Source organism: Artemia franciscana, chromosome 8, assembly GCF_032884065.1.
Source record: "Artemia franciscana chromosome 8, ASM3288406v1, whole genome shotgun sequence".
Lineage (NCBI taxonomy): Eukaryota > Metazoa > Arthropoda > Branchiopoda > Anostraca > Artemiidae > Artemia > Artemia franciscana.
This window is the reverse complement of record NC_088870.1, coordinates 25,513,862-25,530,484: the sequence shown is the minus strand read 5'-3', so window position 1 is coordinate 25,530,484 and position 16,623 is coordinate 25,513,862. Positions and strand designations below refer to the sequence as shown.

At 31.6% G+C, this 16,623-nt stretch overlaps 1 long non-coding RNA gene across 1 annotated transcript in view; it reads right to left on the bottom strand.

Moving 5' to 3' along the window:
- The window catches only part of LOC136030206 (uncharacterized), a 422,925-nt gene that overhangs the window by 139,830 nt on the left and 266,472 nt on the right, over positions 1 to 16,623 (bottom strand). The window lies entirely within an intron of this gene.

Sequence of the window (16,623 nt, the reverse complement as noted above, 5' to 3'; positions counted from 1 at the left end):
CCATGTGACCTACCCTTGTTCAGGAGGAAACAATCTATTTGGCTTTGACTTCTTGAAAGCTTATGTTTTCTATAGAAAAAGATAATCACCCATGAGTGTCCTTGTAGGACCTATTAAAGGAATTAACATAATTAATCGTCTGCATATTTCTGTCCTATTATTACTGTGCACTTTTGCGTCAAAACCCAATCCAGGCAGGTTGGCCAACTCGGGGATTCTTCTCTCATGGCATAATGACACCATTTTTGGTGTACCTATCTGTTTTTCGCTGTCTTGAGCAATACTGGAAAAGATCAGTCACAGAAGTCTTCCTGCCAATGCTTGGGAGGTTGTTCTTTTGGGCGAGAAGCATTGATTCATCTTTCAGAGGCTATTTTGGGCATTTGGGCTAGGGACCTGTGCTGGGCATGTCCTAATTATTAAAGCTATTGTTATTGGATTTTAAAAATTTGAATGGGAAATTAGCTTAATTCCTATATGAAGGACTTCTGATTGAGCTTACTAGACTAAGCTGCCAGACTAATATTCTTGAGAAAACAAGAATTGGCTTGACTAGAACTGTGAATCCAGACCAAGTGGGGGAAAATGTTCGTCACTAGTGGTTTTGGCATCAAATTTGTGTTATTGCATTTACGGCTTTAAAAGAATTTAGAAATATCAATAACTTTACAAAATGAAAATAATTTTTGAGAGCTCTGCAGCACCATAGCTGCAATCAAACTGTTAATACCAGATTATTCAGATCAATATTAGGACAAGGGAGTTATTTTTTAAATAAACTGTTTCTTTACTCAATACTGGTGATAATTTTCTCTAGTCCAGGACTAGTGACACACCTTACAGATTGCATCCAAGCAAAGGCGAAATTTATACTTTAAATTTACACTGTATACTCCATTGACACTCGGGTCCTCGATACTTTGTCTGCTACTACCCTTTCTAGGCCTCTGTCTATGCAATTATCTTATCAAAGTCTTAGAAGCTACCCTAGGGTATAATTGCTAGTTTTAGCTTGTTTTTCCTTGCTATGTCCTAATTTAAGAAGTTACTACGGTGGCTTTTATTCTTTTCCTTCATAATTCCCACAAAATATCCCCCCCCCTCTCAGACATTTCATTATAATTGGTAATGTCTATTTTAAGTTACCATTGCTAGTCTTAGATAGTAAAAAAAAAACTAATACTGATTTATCCTTCAAGGAGCCCTGCTACTGCATCTAGTAACTCCACAAAATGGGTAATACTTCAAAGTATCTATGCCTTCAATCATAGTAGTTAATATTTAAATTACTTAGCATGAAGATAACCTTCAGAATAACCATAGGTAGGAAGACCTCCATACCCCTTCCCCCTCTGTTTTTTTAGTATTGTGTTTTCCAGGCTTATAATATAGTTTCTAGTGTACGAATGAGCTTTATGTAATTGGAAAAGTCTTAACGTTTGGCCAATCAGTAATATTTTTCACAAAGGATAGCATTGTTGCGAACCAAGAGAGTGTTTATCAGTTACCATTTTTCAACGTGGAGTAATGTACGTAACGTAGTGTACAAATGGAAGCTACCGTTTTAAGAAACTTTATTTGACTAGCAAGATAATAATAGGCTGTATCATCTGCCCTGTGTCAGCTACTTTAGTCTGAGGGTCTGTAAGAGTTGGATATTTTCACTCATTTTTATGCTTGCGTTTTTTTCATCAAAGGAAAATATTTTATTTTTCGCTTCGATTTTCTATTTTTTATTTTTTAAAGTTTTTTTTTTTTTTTTAATTGGCTTCTTCTATAAGTTTAGCCAAAAAAGAAAAAAAACATTGGAAGATGAGTGCTTGTCAGTCTTCACGTATGTAGCCTGGAGAACGCCTCTGGTGATGGTTACATAGATCACTGGCTTCAAGGGTAGTTATCAGGTAGCTCCTTATAGAATAAAATAATAAAAAAGGTTTTTTTGACCGAAAGTAAGGAGCAACATTAAAACTTAAAACAAACATAAAATATTACGTATTTGAAGGAGGTTTTCCCCTCCTCAACACCTCGCTCTTACGCTAAAGTTTTTTTTGTATTTTTAAAAAAGCTTCTTATTGTTCTAATTAACGACCCTTGTGTTTCAGGAGTTGTTTTTTAAGAATTGAGACAGAATTCAGACTTTAGCGTAAACAGTGAGGTGTCGAGAAGGGGACAACCCCCTTCATATACGTAATAATTTCTGTTCATTTTAAGTTTTAATGTTGCTCCTTACTTTCAGTTGGAAAAAAACTTGTTTTTCTATTTAATTTGTGATCATTTTTTAAATAATGCCAGGAAATCTGGATGCACCTCCACGGAGAAATCCCCCTATCGACAGCAATATTCCCTAGATAATTCAGTCCCGGTGAAAAATTTACCCTTAACATTTTCATACGAAAAATTGAGACGGAAAAGAGAAAGCAAGACACATTAAAAAATTTCTATAGGAATTATGGCAAATTCCCCCACTGTAATATTTCCCCTGAAAATTTCAACCCTAAAAACAGGCCTCTCCTTGTAAAATTACCCGTGAAAAAAAACCGCAAGCGAAAAATTGTCCCCCCCCCCTTCCCACCTGAAAATATATCCATACTTCTCAATAACAAATACTATGCTGAAACAATGGAAAAATTGCATAGCCTAAGGACCTTTCCCCTGGGATGTGAGTGTCATGTTATATCCAAAGGTATAGTTATTGGGCCTTTCAACTCTGACGAACAAAATGGCTATCTCAAAATTTTGATCGGAAGATTTTGGGAAAATAGGGGCAAGGGAGGGGCATAGCTGCCCTCCAATCTTTTTGGTCACTTAATAAGGGCGCTGGAACTTCTTGTTTTCGTTTGAATGAGCCCCTCTACTAAAATTCTAGGACCACTGGGTCGACGCGATCATTCCTGAAAAACAAGCAAATATACACGCATCCATGATCTTTCTTCAGGGAAAAATTAAAAAAATCCTCATTTTGGTATATAGGAGGTTGAAACCTCTACAACAGAGTTCTCTGATATGCTGAATATGATGATGTGATTTTATTAAGATTCTTTGACCTTTAAGGGGTGGTTCCGCCCTTTTTTGAACTAAAATTAACATTAAATTAATGAAACTTCTATATTTGGAATCAGCATAATAAGCCACTTTTATATATATATATATATATATATATATATATATATATATATATATATATATATCTATCTATTGGTACCAAAATTCCGTTTTTTAGAGTTTCAGTTACTTTTGAGCGTGTACCACAAACGGTTTGATTATGTAAAAAAAATATAAAAAAGATTTTTTTTAAAGAAAAGTAAATAGCAATATTAAAACTTAAGCCAAGCAGAAATAAGGTAACATAATAATTTAAACTTTAGGCAACCCGATATTACTATCAACGAATAAAGTAAATCCTTCTATCAATTTAAATTTATCCATTCGACATCCATTTAAACAGAAATTAAAATAAATAATCTCATCAATCTTTATAACGGAGAATGATAAAGGTAGATAAATAACCCTAAAACGAGTAGAAACTAAAATGAATAATGAAGTCAAACTTTAGTTAAATTATAATAACAATAACAAGAGTAGGGTTACTCCCCCCTCTGACGCCCCTAAACGTTCGAAAGGCTATTGTGGCATTTATGTTTTATCGAAAACTAAATGTATTTTAACTGTGTGGTTTAACGTGTTTAATTTGTTTTGTTTTAACTGTGTTTTTAACTGTGTAAGGTTCAGTAACCCTTCTCCTCTTTGTAGTAATTTCTGTTCATTTTAAGTTTGAATTGATGATTCATTTTAGTTTCTACTCGTTTTAAGCTTACTTATTTATCCGTACTAGTATCTGTTATCTGAATGTTTAATGTTATTATTTTTTTAATTTCTGTTCGTTTTGGTTTGCCTTCCTTTGTCGGATGCAATTTCTTGTTTTTTAAAGTTTGAATTGGTACAGGGCTTTATATATGCTTGGGGTTAGGTTTTAATATAGCTTAGCTCTTTACTTTTCTTTTGAAATTTTTTTTTTTTTTAAGTAACTCCTGGTCGTTTGTATTCAACATAGTTATTGCGCAAGCTTCGTTAAATTTGAAATCAAGGTTTAAGATGGCTCTTGAAATAAGCTCTAGATGATCTCTAGACTCGAAAGAATCCTATTGGGACAATCTTCAAATATTACATATGAATGAAAACGGAATAAATGAATAAATACATAGAATAATAATAACAATACGCTGTGTAAAACTTGAGAACAAACCGGTTTGATATGTCTGTATTAGAAACAATTAGCTTACGCTCAGCGGAAAACAAGTGGCGGGTGACAGAATACATTGTGATCATATAATTTAGGCTATATATTTGCACATTGGGGGGGGTGTAGGTAGTATAGGTTAGGCCCCCCATCCAATGTGTAATACATAAGTACTAATTAAAGGAATTGATCTTTTTGCGAGGCATCTTCACCATTTAAAAATGTGTTGAATTTTGCTTCATTTGGTTTGTAAAAATTAAGTACTTTTCTTTTTTCCTTAAGAATTTTATTTTGCATGTAACCTTTTATCTTCAGTCATATTCCCCTCCTCCTCCTCCCCTCACTATTGATACTCTGGTGCCCTCTCCGTGCAATATTTTTGACGACCGTCCGTGCTTGATTGAGTGGGTCAACTGCAGTCTGGGATCATTTTATGATCTAGGAAAATTGTTAAGTAAGTGAATGAAATTTTACGGAATAGGTATTTTGCTCAAATTAGGGCATTGGAATTTTTTTTTTAAGTACATATGCTTACCTCCACTACTTTTAATGGTTGAGCAATTCTTAACCATGTATGAAGGCTAATCCTGAGATAAAAACAATAGAAATAAAAATAATTATGGTAGAATTGAATTTGCCATTCAAAATCTTTCCTAAATATAATCTTCTTACCGTAAAAATTTCAGCCCCTCCCGTCTGTCCCTGTTAATGAGACAAAATTAAGCCGTAAATTGTATTCAAATTCAGGGAATATTTGATTAAAACACAAGCGACCCCAAAACATGATCCATAAAAAATTGTATATTATAGCCCAAAGTAAAAATTCAGTTATTATTTCCATGTTGTTTTCTTGTAAAGTTTATATTATTTTCAGACTTTTTTCTTTTTATTTTACAAACGGTTGGTTTTTATTTCTCACTCTTCTACCGAATATCTGTGTTTGAAGCTTGTTCAAACAGTTTGTGATAATGAACTGTAAGTAATTCGACTCAGTAGGAACCAAAACTCCAAAAAGAGCAACTGCAAAACAAAAAAGAGCTGTTTTCGTTTTTGATATTCTTTTTTTGCTATATCTTCTCGCTATTACTATCATCTTATATATCTCACATTATATATTACTTCTCACTAATATACTATCATCTATTCTTTCTGAAGTATCTCTTCTCACGGGATGTAGTTATCTCTTCTCTCCTCTGCAAGAAGAGATGTATCTCTTCTTGTGATGCTGTTTTTTAAAACTTGTTCAAACTAAAAGCTCATTGAGTATCAATGTCGCTATTTGAAAGTTTACTTTTAAGTCGTTGTGTCCTTGTGGACAAGTTTAGCATATTCTACTTCTCTTCAACTGAAAGTAAATATTTTTCAAAATCCCGCAAAAATAGCCCAATTCTCTCCAAACTTTTTATTCGTCAGTTAAAAGAATCTTAAAAGGGATGGTAGCTATCAAGGTGTACATACAGTTAAAGCAGGTAATGAGTAAGCTGGAACATAGAAGATTAGTAGCCTAAAACAGCCACACTAAAATGTAACAGCAATTTCCTGTTTGTTTTTGGGATTAGATTAGGTCAAAACTAATATACCAGCTTCATAATGCTTGTGACTGCCAGACTGCCAATCAATACTGTTCTCTCAGAAAATTAAATGGTGCTTTTTATAGTTGTAATACGGTATAGTGATCAACGAAAATCAAGCATGCCGTTGGGTATGTATTATTTTTTATAATACCATTAGCATTGGAGTGTACAACTCCATCCATAAAGAAAGATTAGTAAGCTATATATAATATACTTCAGACTTTGAATACTGTTCTGCACTAGCGGTATTAGGGTAAATATGATGCAGTACTTTTGATAAAATGGTACATTTAAAATTATCGATTGTGATATTTATGGCTAGTTACATTACGGCAGCTGTTGGAGTTCTACTACTGACAGCTTTGGAACTTTTTGAACACCTGGTTGACCCCCCCCCCGAGTTTTTTTTCTGACTAGTAAAAATGTAACAAAAGTAGATATAAATACAGTTTTGTGTTTTTATTTATTTTTTTATTTTTATAAAATGTTGATAATGAATTGGAAAATGTCAGATATTGAAGAAAAATCCCCGCTTTTCACTATAAGTTATGTGTTTGAATAATTGCCAACATTCATTATCTATGGGCCTTGCCCCAAGGCCTGTCGAGGCCATGTCATGCTTGAAGGCTTACCCTTGATTTTATTGGACCTTTAAATTTTTTTACACAAAATGTCTATCTCAAAATTGCGATCAAACGTCTTAGAAGGGTATAGGGTACTGTTTAGAGGGCCAGTAAGGGTGGTTGGTTTCCTGGCCACTCTTGACTCTTAAAAAAATGCACTAGCACTTCTGATTTTCAACTAGCTTCATCCAAAGTCTGTGCGATCGTCACTTCATATGAAACGGCTCTGGAAAGAAAATAATTAATATATTGGTGGCTTGTGCTCTTTACTATGGACAATACTTGAGGTTGCGTCCGATACATGAGAGGAAAAAGAAAACAGTATAGTAGGCTTACCTTGAAAGTTGACCTAAAATTGAATATTTACATGCTTCGTAATTATAAGTCCTGTTTAGATGCGCATTACCAAAAGTTTTGGAATTTTCTTGCATGTTTTCGAAAGGAGGAGCCTGAAACTGAAAAAAAAGTTCGGAACTAAAAACCTTAATTTTTACTGCTGCTACTAACAATTCACGGTAGCACCAAGCTGCCTAAGACCAGCATAGCTACGCACACTCCATTATTTCAAAGCCTCTTTCTCTACAACCTCCCAGGAAGCTCCCCTTTGCTTTAAACCTTTCGTTATGGCATCCTCCCATCCCACGGTCGTCCTGCTTTCCGTTTACCCCTAGATGATTGCCCTAAAAGGACAACCTTCGGCAATCTGTCATCCTTCATCCGCAGAATGCGCCCTAGCCATCACATCCTTTCTCTCATTATAGCCCTAGCAAGCGGGATTGAACAATTATTTTGCACAACCTGCTGTTTGAAATACGGTCGTCAGCTGGGTCCCCAGAATAATCGGTTGGCAATTTCTCTAGAAAATATCTAGCAAATCTTCATCCGCTTTTCGGTGTGCCTTCGCTTCAGAGTCATATTTGACCATCACCGTTGCTTCTGATATTCTAATCTTGGTTTGCAGGCTTATCTTCTTATTCTTCAATTTTTTTTTTTTTTTAACTGTGAAAAAAACTCCCTGAGCCTTGGCTATTCTACTTTTAGCATCTTCGCTGCTCCCACCGTCTTTACTAATAACGCTACCAAGGTCAACGAAGCTGTCCACCTGATCAATCTTTTCGTTACCCAACATCAGTTTTTCATCTTCACTTATTCCTAGCCTTAGTGACTTAACGTTCTTAACATTAATGTTCAAATCTGTTCTAACACCCTGAACTAATGTTGAAAAAATGAAGATATTAGACTATTTTATGATTGCAAATGGTGAAGATTGTGATTTAAAGGCTCTTTTCCTATGTCAAAAGTTTTAGTTTTCGAGGGTAATAGCTACGTATGTTGAAAAAATGAAGATATTAGACTATTTTATGATTGCACATGGTAAAGAATGTGATTAAAGGCTCTTTTCCTATTTCAAAAGTTTTAGATTTCGAGGGTAATACCTACGAATGTTGAAAAAATGAAGATATTAGACTATTTTATGATTGTAAATGGTAAAGAATGTTATTAAAGGCTCTTTTCCTATGTCAAAGTTTTAGTTTTTGAGGGTATAGCTACGTATGTTGAAAAAATGAAGATATTAGACTATTTTATGATTGCACATGGTAAAGAATGTGATTAAAGGCTCTTTTCCTATTTCAAAAGTTTTAGTTTTCGAGGGTAATAGCTTTGTCAGTGGAAAAAATGAAGATATTAGACTATTTTATGATTGCAAATGGTAAAGAATGTGATTAAAGGCTATTTTCCTATTTCAAAAGTTTTAGTTTTCGAGGGTAATAGCTACGTATGTTGAAAAAATGAAGATATTAGACTTTTTTATGATTGCAAAGGGCAATGAATGTGATTAAAGGCTCTTTTCCTATTTCAAAAGTTTTAGTTTTCGAGGGGTAATAGCTATGTCTGTGGAAAAAATGAAGATATTAGACAATTTTATGATTGCACATGGTAAAGAATGTGAATAAAGGCTCTTTTCCTATTTCAAAAGTTTTAGTTTTCGAGGGTAATAGCTACGTATGTTGAATAAATGAAGATATTAGACAATTTTATGATTGCACATTGTAAAGAATGTGATTAAAGGCTCTTTTCCTATTTCAAAAGTTTAAGTTTTCGAGGGTAATACCTACGTATGTTGAAAAAATGAAGATATTAGACTATTTTATGATTGCAAATGGTAAAGAATGTGATTAAAGGCTCTTTTCCTATTTCAAAAATTTTAGTTTTCGAGGGTAATAAAATAGGTCTGTGAAAAAAATGAAGATATTAGACAATTTTATGATTGCACATGGTAAAGAATGTGATTAAAGGTTCTTTTCCTATTTCGAAAGTTTTAGTTTTCGAGAGTAATAGCTATGTCTGTGGAAAAAATGAAGATTTTTTGATTGCACATGATTGCACACGGTAAAGAATGTGATTAAAGGTTCTTTTCCTATTTTGAAAGTTTTAGTTTTCGAGGGTAATAGCTATGTCTGTGGAAAAAATGAAGATATTAGACTATTTTATGATTACACATGGTAAAGAATGTGATTAAAGGCTCTTTTCCTATATCAAAAGTTTTAGTTTTCGAGGGTAATAGCTACGTATGTTGGAAAAATGAAGATATTAGACTATTTTATGATTGAACATGGTAAAGAATGTGATTAAAGGCTCTTTTCCTCTGTCAAAAGTTTTAGTTTTCGAGGGTAATAGCTACGTATGCGGAAAAAATGAAGATATTAGACTATTTTATGATTGCAAATGGTAAAGAATGTGATTAAAGGCTCTTTTCCTATGTCAAAAGTTTTAGTTTTCGAGGGTAATAGCTACGTATGTTGAAAAAATGAAGATATTAGACTATTTTATGATTGCAAATGGTAAAGAATGTGATTAAAGGCTCTGATCCTATTCAAAAGTTTTAGTTTTCGAGGGTAATAGCTTTGTCTGTGGAAAAAATGAAGATATTAGACAATTTTATGATTGCACATGGTAAAGAATGTGATTAAAGGCTCTTTTCCTATTTCAAAAGTTTTAGTTTTCGAGGGTAATAGCTACGAATGTTGAAAAAATGAAGATATTAGACTATTTTATGATTGCAAATGGTGAAGAATGTGATTAAAGGCTCTTTTCCTATGTCAAAAGTTTTAGTTTTCGAGGGTAATAGCTACGTATGTTGAAAAAATGAAGATATTAGACTATTTTATGATTGCACATGGTAAAGAATGTGATTAAAGGCTCTTTTCCTATTTCAAAAGTTTTAGTTTTCGAGGGTAATTACTACGTATGCTGAAAAAATGAAGATATTAGACTATTTTATGATTGCAAATGGTAAAGAATGTGATTAAAGGCTCTTTTCCTATTTCAAAAGTTTAAGTTTTCGAGGGTAATACCTACGTATGTTGAAAAAATGAAGATATTAGACTATTTTATGATTGCAAATGGTAAAGAATGTGATTAAAGGCTCTTTTCCTATTTCAAAAGTTTTAGTTTTCGAGGAAAAAATGAAGATATTAGACTATTTTATGATTGCAAATGGTAAAGAATGTGATTAAAGGCTCTTTTGCTATTCAAAAGTTTTAGTTTTCGAGGGTAATAGCTTTGTCTGTGGAAAAAATGAAGATATTAGACAATTTTATGATTGCACATGGTAAAGAATGTGATTAAAGGCTCTTTTCCTATTTCAAAAGTTTTAGTTTTCGAGGGTAATAGCTACGAATGTTGAAAAAATGAAGATATTAGACTATTTTATGATTGCAAATGGTGAAGATTGTGATTAAAGGCTCTTTTCCTATGTCAAAAGTTTTAGTTTTCGAGGGTAATAGCTACGTATGTTGAAAAAATGAAGATATTAGACTATTTTATGATTGCACATGGTAAAGAATGTGATTAAAGGCTCTTTTCCTATTTCAAAAGTTTTAGCTTTCGAGGGTAATTACTACGTATGCTGAAAAAATGAAGATATTAGACTATTTTATGATTGCAAATGGTAAAGAATGTGATTAAAGACTCTTTTCCTATTTCAAAAGTTTTAGTTTCGAGGATAATAAATATGTCTGTGGAAAAAATGAAGATATTAAACAAATTTAGGATTGCACATGGTAAAGAATGTGATTAAAGGTTCTTTTCCTATTTCGAAAGTTTTAGTTTTCGAGGGTAATAGCTATGTCTGTGGAAAAAATGAAGATATTAGACTATTTTATGATTACACATGGTAAAGAATGTGATTAAAGGCTCTTTTCCTATATCAAAAGTTTTAGTTTTCGAGGGTAATAGCTACGTATGTTGGAAAAATGAAGATATTAGACTATTTTATGATTGCACATGGTAAAGAATGTGATTAAAGGCTCTTTTCCTATGTCAAAAGTTTTAGTTTTGGAGGTTAATAGCTACGTATGTTGAAAAAATGAAGATATTAGACTATTTTATGATTGCACATGGTAAAGAATGTGATTAAAGGCTCTTTTCCTATTTCAAAAGTTTTAGTTTTCGAGGGTAATAGCTACGTATGTTGAAAAAATGAAGATATTAGACTATTTTATGATTGCAAATGGTAAAGAATTTGATTAAAGGCTCTTTTCCTATGTCAAAAGTTTTAGTTTTCGATGGTAATAGCTACGTATGTTGAAAAAATGAAGATATTAGACTATTTTATGATTGCAAATGGTAAAGAATGTGATTAAAGGCTCTTTTCCTATTTCAAAAGTTTTAGTTTTCGAGGGTAATAGCTATGTCTGTGGAAAAAATGAAGATATTAGACAATTTTAATATTGCACATGGTAAAGAATTTGATTAAAGGCTCTTTTCCTATTTCAAAAGGTTTAGTTTTCGAGGGTAATAGCTATGTCTGTGGAAAAAATGAAGATATTAGACAATTTTATGACTGCACATGGTAAAGAATGTGATTAAAGGCTCTTTTCCTATTTCAAAAGTTTAGTTTTCGAGGGTACATGGTAAAGAATGTGATTAAAGGCTCTTTTCCTATGTCAAAAGTTTTAGTTTTCGAGGGTAATAGCTACGTATGTTGAAAAAATGAAGATATTAGACTATTTTATGATTGCAAATGGTAAAGAATGTGATTAAAGGCTCTTTTCCTATGTCAAAAGTTTTAGTTTTCGAGGGTAATAGCTATGTATGTTGAAAAAATGAAGATATTAGACTTTTTTATGATTGCAAAGGGTAATGAATGTGATTAAAGGCTCTTTTCCTATTTCAAAAGTTTAAGTTTTCGAGGGTAATACCTACGTATGTTGAAAAAATGAAGATATTAGACTATTTTATGATTGCAAATGGTAAAGAATATGATTAAAGGCTCTTTTCCTATTTCAAAAGTTTTAGTTTTCGAGGGTAATAAATATGTCTGTGGAAAAAATGAAGATATTAGACAATTTTATGATTGCACATGGTAAAGAATGTGATTAAAGGTTCTTTTCCTATTTTGAAAGTTTTAGTTTTCGAGGGTAATAGCTATGTCTGTGGAAAAAATGAAGATATTAGACTATTTTATGATTACACATGGTAAAGAATGTGATTAAAGGCTCTTTTCCTATATCAAAAGTTTTAGTTTTCGAGGGTAATAGCTATGTATGTTGGAAAATGAAGATATTAGACTATTTTATGATTGAACATGGTAAAGAATGTGATTAAAGGCTCTTTTCCTCTGTCAAAAGTTTTAGTTTTCGAGGGTAATAGCTACGTATGCGGAAAAAATGAAGATATTAGACTATTTTATGATTGCAAATGGTAAAGAATGTGATTAAAGGCTCTTTTCCTATTTCAAAAGTTTTAGTTTTCGAGGGTAATAGCTACGTATGTTGAAAAAATGATAATATTAGACTATTTTATGATTGCACATGATAAAGAATGTGATTAAAGGCTCTTTTCCTATGTCAAAAGTTTTAGTTTTCGAGGTTAATAGCTACGTATGTTGAAAAAATGAAGATATTAGACTATTTTATGATTGCAAATGGTAAAGAATGTGATTAAAGGCTCTTTTCCTATTCAAAAGTTTTAGTTTTCGAGGGTAATAGCTTTGTCTGTGGAAAAAATGAAGATATTAGACAATTTTATGATTGCACATGGTAAAGAATGTGATTAAAGGCTCTTTTCCTATTTCAAAAGTTTTAGTTTTCGAGGGTAATAGCTACGTATGCGGAAAAAATGAAGATATTAGACTATTTTATGATTGCAAATGGTAAAGAATGTGATTAAAGGCTCTTTTCCTATTTCAAAAGTTTTAGTTTTCGAGGGTAATAGCTACGTATGTTAAAAAAATGAAGATATTAGACAATTTTATGATTTCACATGGTAAAGAATGTGATTAAAGGCTCTTTTCCTATTTCAAAAGTTTTAGTTTTCGAGGGTAATAGCTACGTATGTTGAAAAAAATGACGATATTAGACTATTTTATGATTGCACATGATAAAGAATGTGATTAAAGGCTCTTTTCCTATGTCAAAAGTTTTAGTTTTCGAGGTTAATAGCTACGTATGTTGAAAAAATGAAGATATTAGACTATTTTATGATTGCAAATGGTAAAGAATGTGATTAAAGGCTCTTTTCCTATTCAAAAGTTTTAGTTTTCGAGGGTAATAGCTTTGTCTGTGGAAAAAATGAAGATATTAGACAATTTTATGATTGCACATGGTAAAGAATGTGATTAAAGGTTCTTTTCCTATTTCGAAAGTTTTAGTTTTCGAGGGTAATAGCTATGTCTGTGGAAAAAATGAAGATATTAGACTATTTTATGATTACACATGGTAAAGAATGTGATTAAAGGCTCTTCTCCTATATCAAAAGTTTTAGTTTTCGAGGTAATAGCTACGTATGTTGGAAAAATGAAGATATTAGACTATTTTATGATTGAACATGGTAAAGAATGTGATTAAAGGCTCTTTTCCTCTGTCAAAAGTTTTAGTTTTCGAGGGTAATAGCTACGTATGCGGAAAAAATGAAGATATTAGACTATTTTATGATTGCAAATGGTAAAGAATGTGATTAAAGGCTCTTTTCCTATTTCAAAAGTTTTAGTTTTCGAGGGTAATAGCTACGTATGTTGAAAAAATGAAGATATTAGACTATTTTATGATTGCACATGATAAAGAATGTGATTAAAGCTCTTTTCCTATGTCAAAAGTTTAGTTTTCGAGGTTAATAGCTACGTATGTTGAATAAATGAAGATATTAGACTATTTTATGATTGCACATGATAAAGAATGTGATTAAAGGCTCTTTTCCTATGTCAAAAGTTTTAGTTTTCGAGGTTAATAGCTACGTATGTTGAAAAAATCAAGATATTAGACTATTTTATGATTGCAAATGGTAAAGAATGTGATTAAAGGCTCTTTTCCTATTCAAAAGTTTTAGTTTTCGAGGGTAATAGCTTTGTCTGTGGAAAAAATGAAGATATTAGACAATTTTATGATTGCACATGGTAAAGAATGTGATTAAAGCTCTTTTCCTATTTCAAAAGTTTTAGTTTTCGACGGTAATAGCTATGTCTGTGGAAAAAATGAACATATTAGACTATTTTATGATTGCACATGGTAAAGAATGTGATTAAAGGCTCTTTTCTTATGTCAAAAGTTTTAGTTTTCAAGGGTAATAGTTACGTATGCTGAAAAAATGAAAATATTAGAGTATTTTATGATTGCAAATGGTAAAGAATGTGATTGAAGGCTCTTTTCCTACGTCAAAAGTTTTAGTTTTCGAGGGTAATAGCTACGTATGTTGGAAAAAATGAAGATATTAGACAATTTTATTATTGCAAATGGTAAAGAATGTGATTAAAGGCTCTTTTCCTATTCAAAAGTTTTAGTTTTCGAGGGTAATAGCTTTGTCTGTGGAAAAAATGAAGATAATAGACAATTTTATAATTGCACATGGTAAAGAATGTGATTAATGGCTCTTTTCCTATTTCAAAAGTTCTAGTTTTCGAGGGTAATAGCTACGTATGCGGAAAAAATGAAGATATTAGACTATTTTATGATTGCTAATGGTAAAGAATGTGATTAAAGGCTCTTTTCCTATTTCAAAAGTTTTAGTTTCGAGGGTAATAGCTACGTATGTTAAAAAAATGAAGATATTAGACAATTTTATGATTTCAAATGGTAAAGAATGTGATTAAAGGCTCTTTTCCTATTTCAAAAGTTTTAGTTTTCGAGGGTAATAGCTACGTATGTTGAAAAAAATGAAGATATTAGACTATTTTATGATTGCACATGATAAAGAATGTGATTAAAGGCTCTTTTCCTATGTCAAAAGTTTTAGTTTTCGAGTTTAATAGCTACGTATGTTGAAAAAATGAAGATATTAGACTATTTTATGATTGCAAATGGTAAAGAATGTGATTAAAGGCTCTTTTCCTATTCAAAAGTTTTAGTTTTCGAGGGTAATAGCTTTGTCTGTGGAAAAAATGAAGATATTAGACAATTTTATGATTGCACATGGTAAAGAATGTGATTAAAGGTTCTTTTCCTATTTCGAAAGTTTTAGTTTTCGAGGGTAATAGCTATGTCTGTGGAAAAAATGAAGATATTAGACTATTTTATGATTACACATGGTAAAGAATGTGATTAAAGGCTCTTTTCCTATATCAAAAGTTATAGTTTTTGAGGGTAATAGCTACGTATGTTGGAAAAATGAAGATATTAGACTATTTTATGATTGAACATGGTAAAGAATGTGATTAAAGGCTCTTTTCCTCTGTCAAAAGTTTTAGTTTTCGAGGGTAATAGCTACGTATGCGGAAAAAATGAAGATATTAGACTATTTTATGATTGCAAATGGTAAAGAATGTGATTAAAGGCTCTTTTCCTATTTCAAAAGTTTTAGTTTTCGAGGGTAATAGATACGTATGTTGAAAAAAAATGAAGATATTAGACTATTTTATGATTGCACATGATAAAGAATGTGATTAAAGGCTCTTTTCCTATGTCAAAAGTTTTAGTTTTCGAGGTTAATAGCTACGTATGTTGAAAAAATGAAGATATTAGACTATTTTATGATTGCACATGATAAAGAATGTGATTAAAGGCTCTTTTCCTATGTCAAAAGTTTTAGTTTTCGAGGTTAATAGCTACGTATGTTGAAAAAATCAAGATATTAGACTATTTTATGATTGCAAATGGTAAAGAATGTGATTAAAGGCTCTTTTCCTATTCAAAAGTTTTAGTTTTCGAGGGTAATAGCTTTGTCTGTGGAAAAAATGAAGATATTAGACAATTTTATGATTGCACATGGTAAAGAATGTGATTAAAGGCTCTTTTCCTATTTCAAAAGTTTTAGTTTTCGACGGTAATAGCTATGTCTGTGGAAAAAATGAACATATTAGACTATTTTATGATTGCACATGGTAAAGAATGTGATTAAAGGCTCTTTTCTTATGTCAAAAGTTTTAGTTTTCAAGGGTAATAGTTACGTATGTTGAAACAATGAAAATATTAGAGTATTTTATGATTGCAAATGGTAAAGAATGTGATTGAAGGCTCTTTTCCTACGTCAAAAGTTTTAGTTTTCGAGGGTAATAGCTACGTATGTTGAAAAAATGAAGATATTAGACTATTTTATGATTGCAAATGGTAAAGAATGTGATTAAAGGCTCTTTTCCTATTTCAAAAGTTTTAGTTTTCGAGGGTAATAGCTACATATGTTGAAAAAATGAAGATATTAGACTATTTTGTGATTGCAAATGGTAAAGAATTTGATTAAAGGCTCTTTTCCTATGTCAAAAGTTTTAGTTTTCGATGGTAATAGCTACGTATGTTGAAAAAATGAAGATATTAGACTATTTTATGATTGCAAATGGTAAAGAATGTGATTAAAGGCTCTTTTCCTATTTCAAAAGTTTTAGTTTTCGAGGGTAATAGCTATGTCTGTGGAAAAAATGAAGATATTAGACAATTTTATTATTGCACATGGTAAAGAATGTGATTAAAGGCTCTTTTCCTATTTCAAAAGTTTTAGTTTTCGAGGGTAATAGCTATGTCTGTGGAAAAAATGAAGATATTAGACTATTTTATGATTGCACATGGTAAAGAATGTGATTAAAGGCTCTTTTCCTATTTCAAAAGTTTTAGTTTTCGAGGGTAATACCTACGTATGTTGAAAAAATGAAGATATTAGACTATTTTATGATTGTACATGGTAAAGAATGTGATTAAAGGCTCTTTTCCTATGTCAAAAGATTTAGTTTTCGAGGGTAATAGCTACGTATGTTGAAAAAATG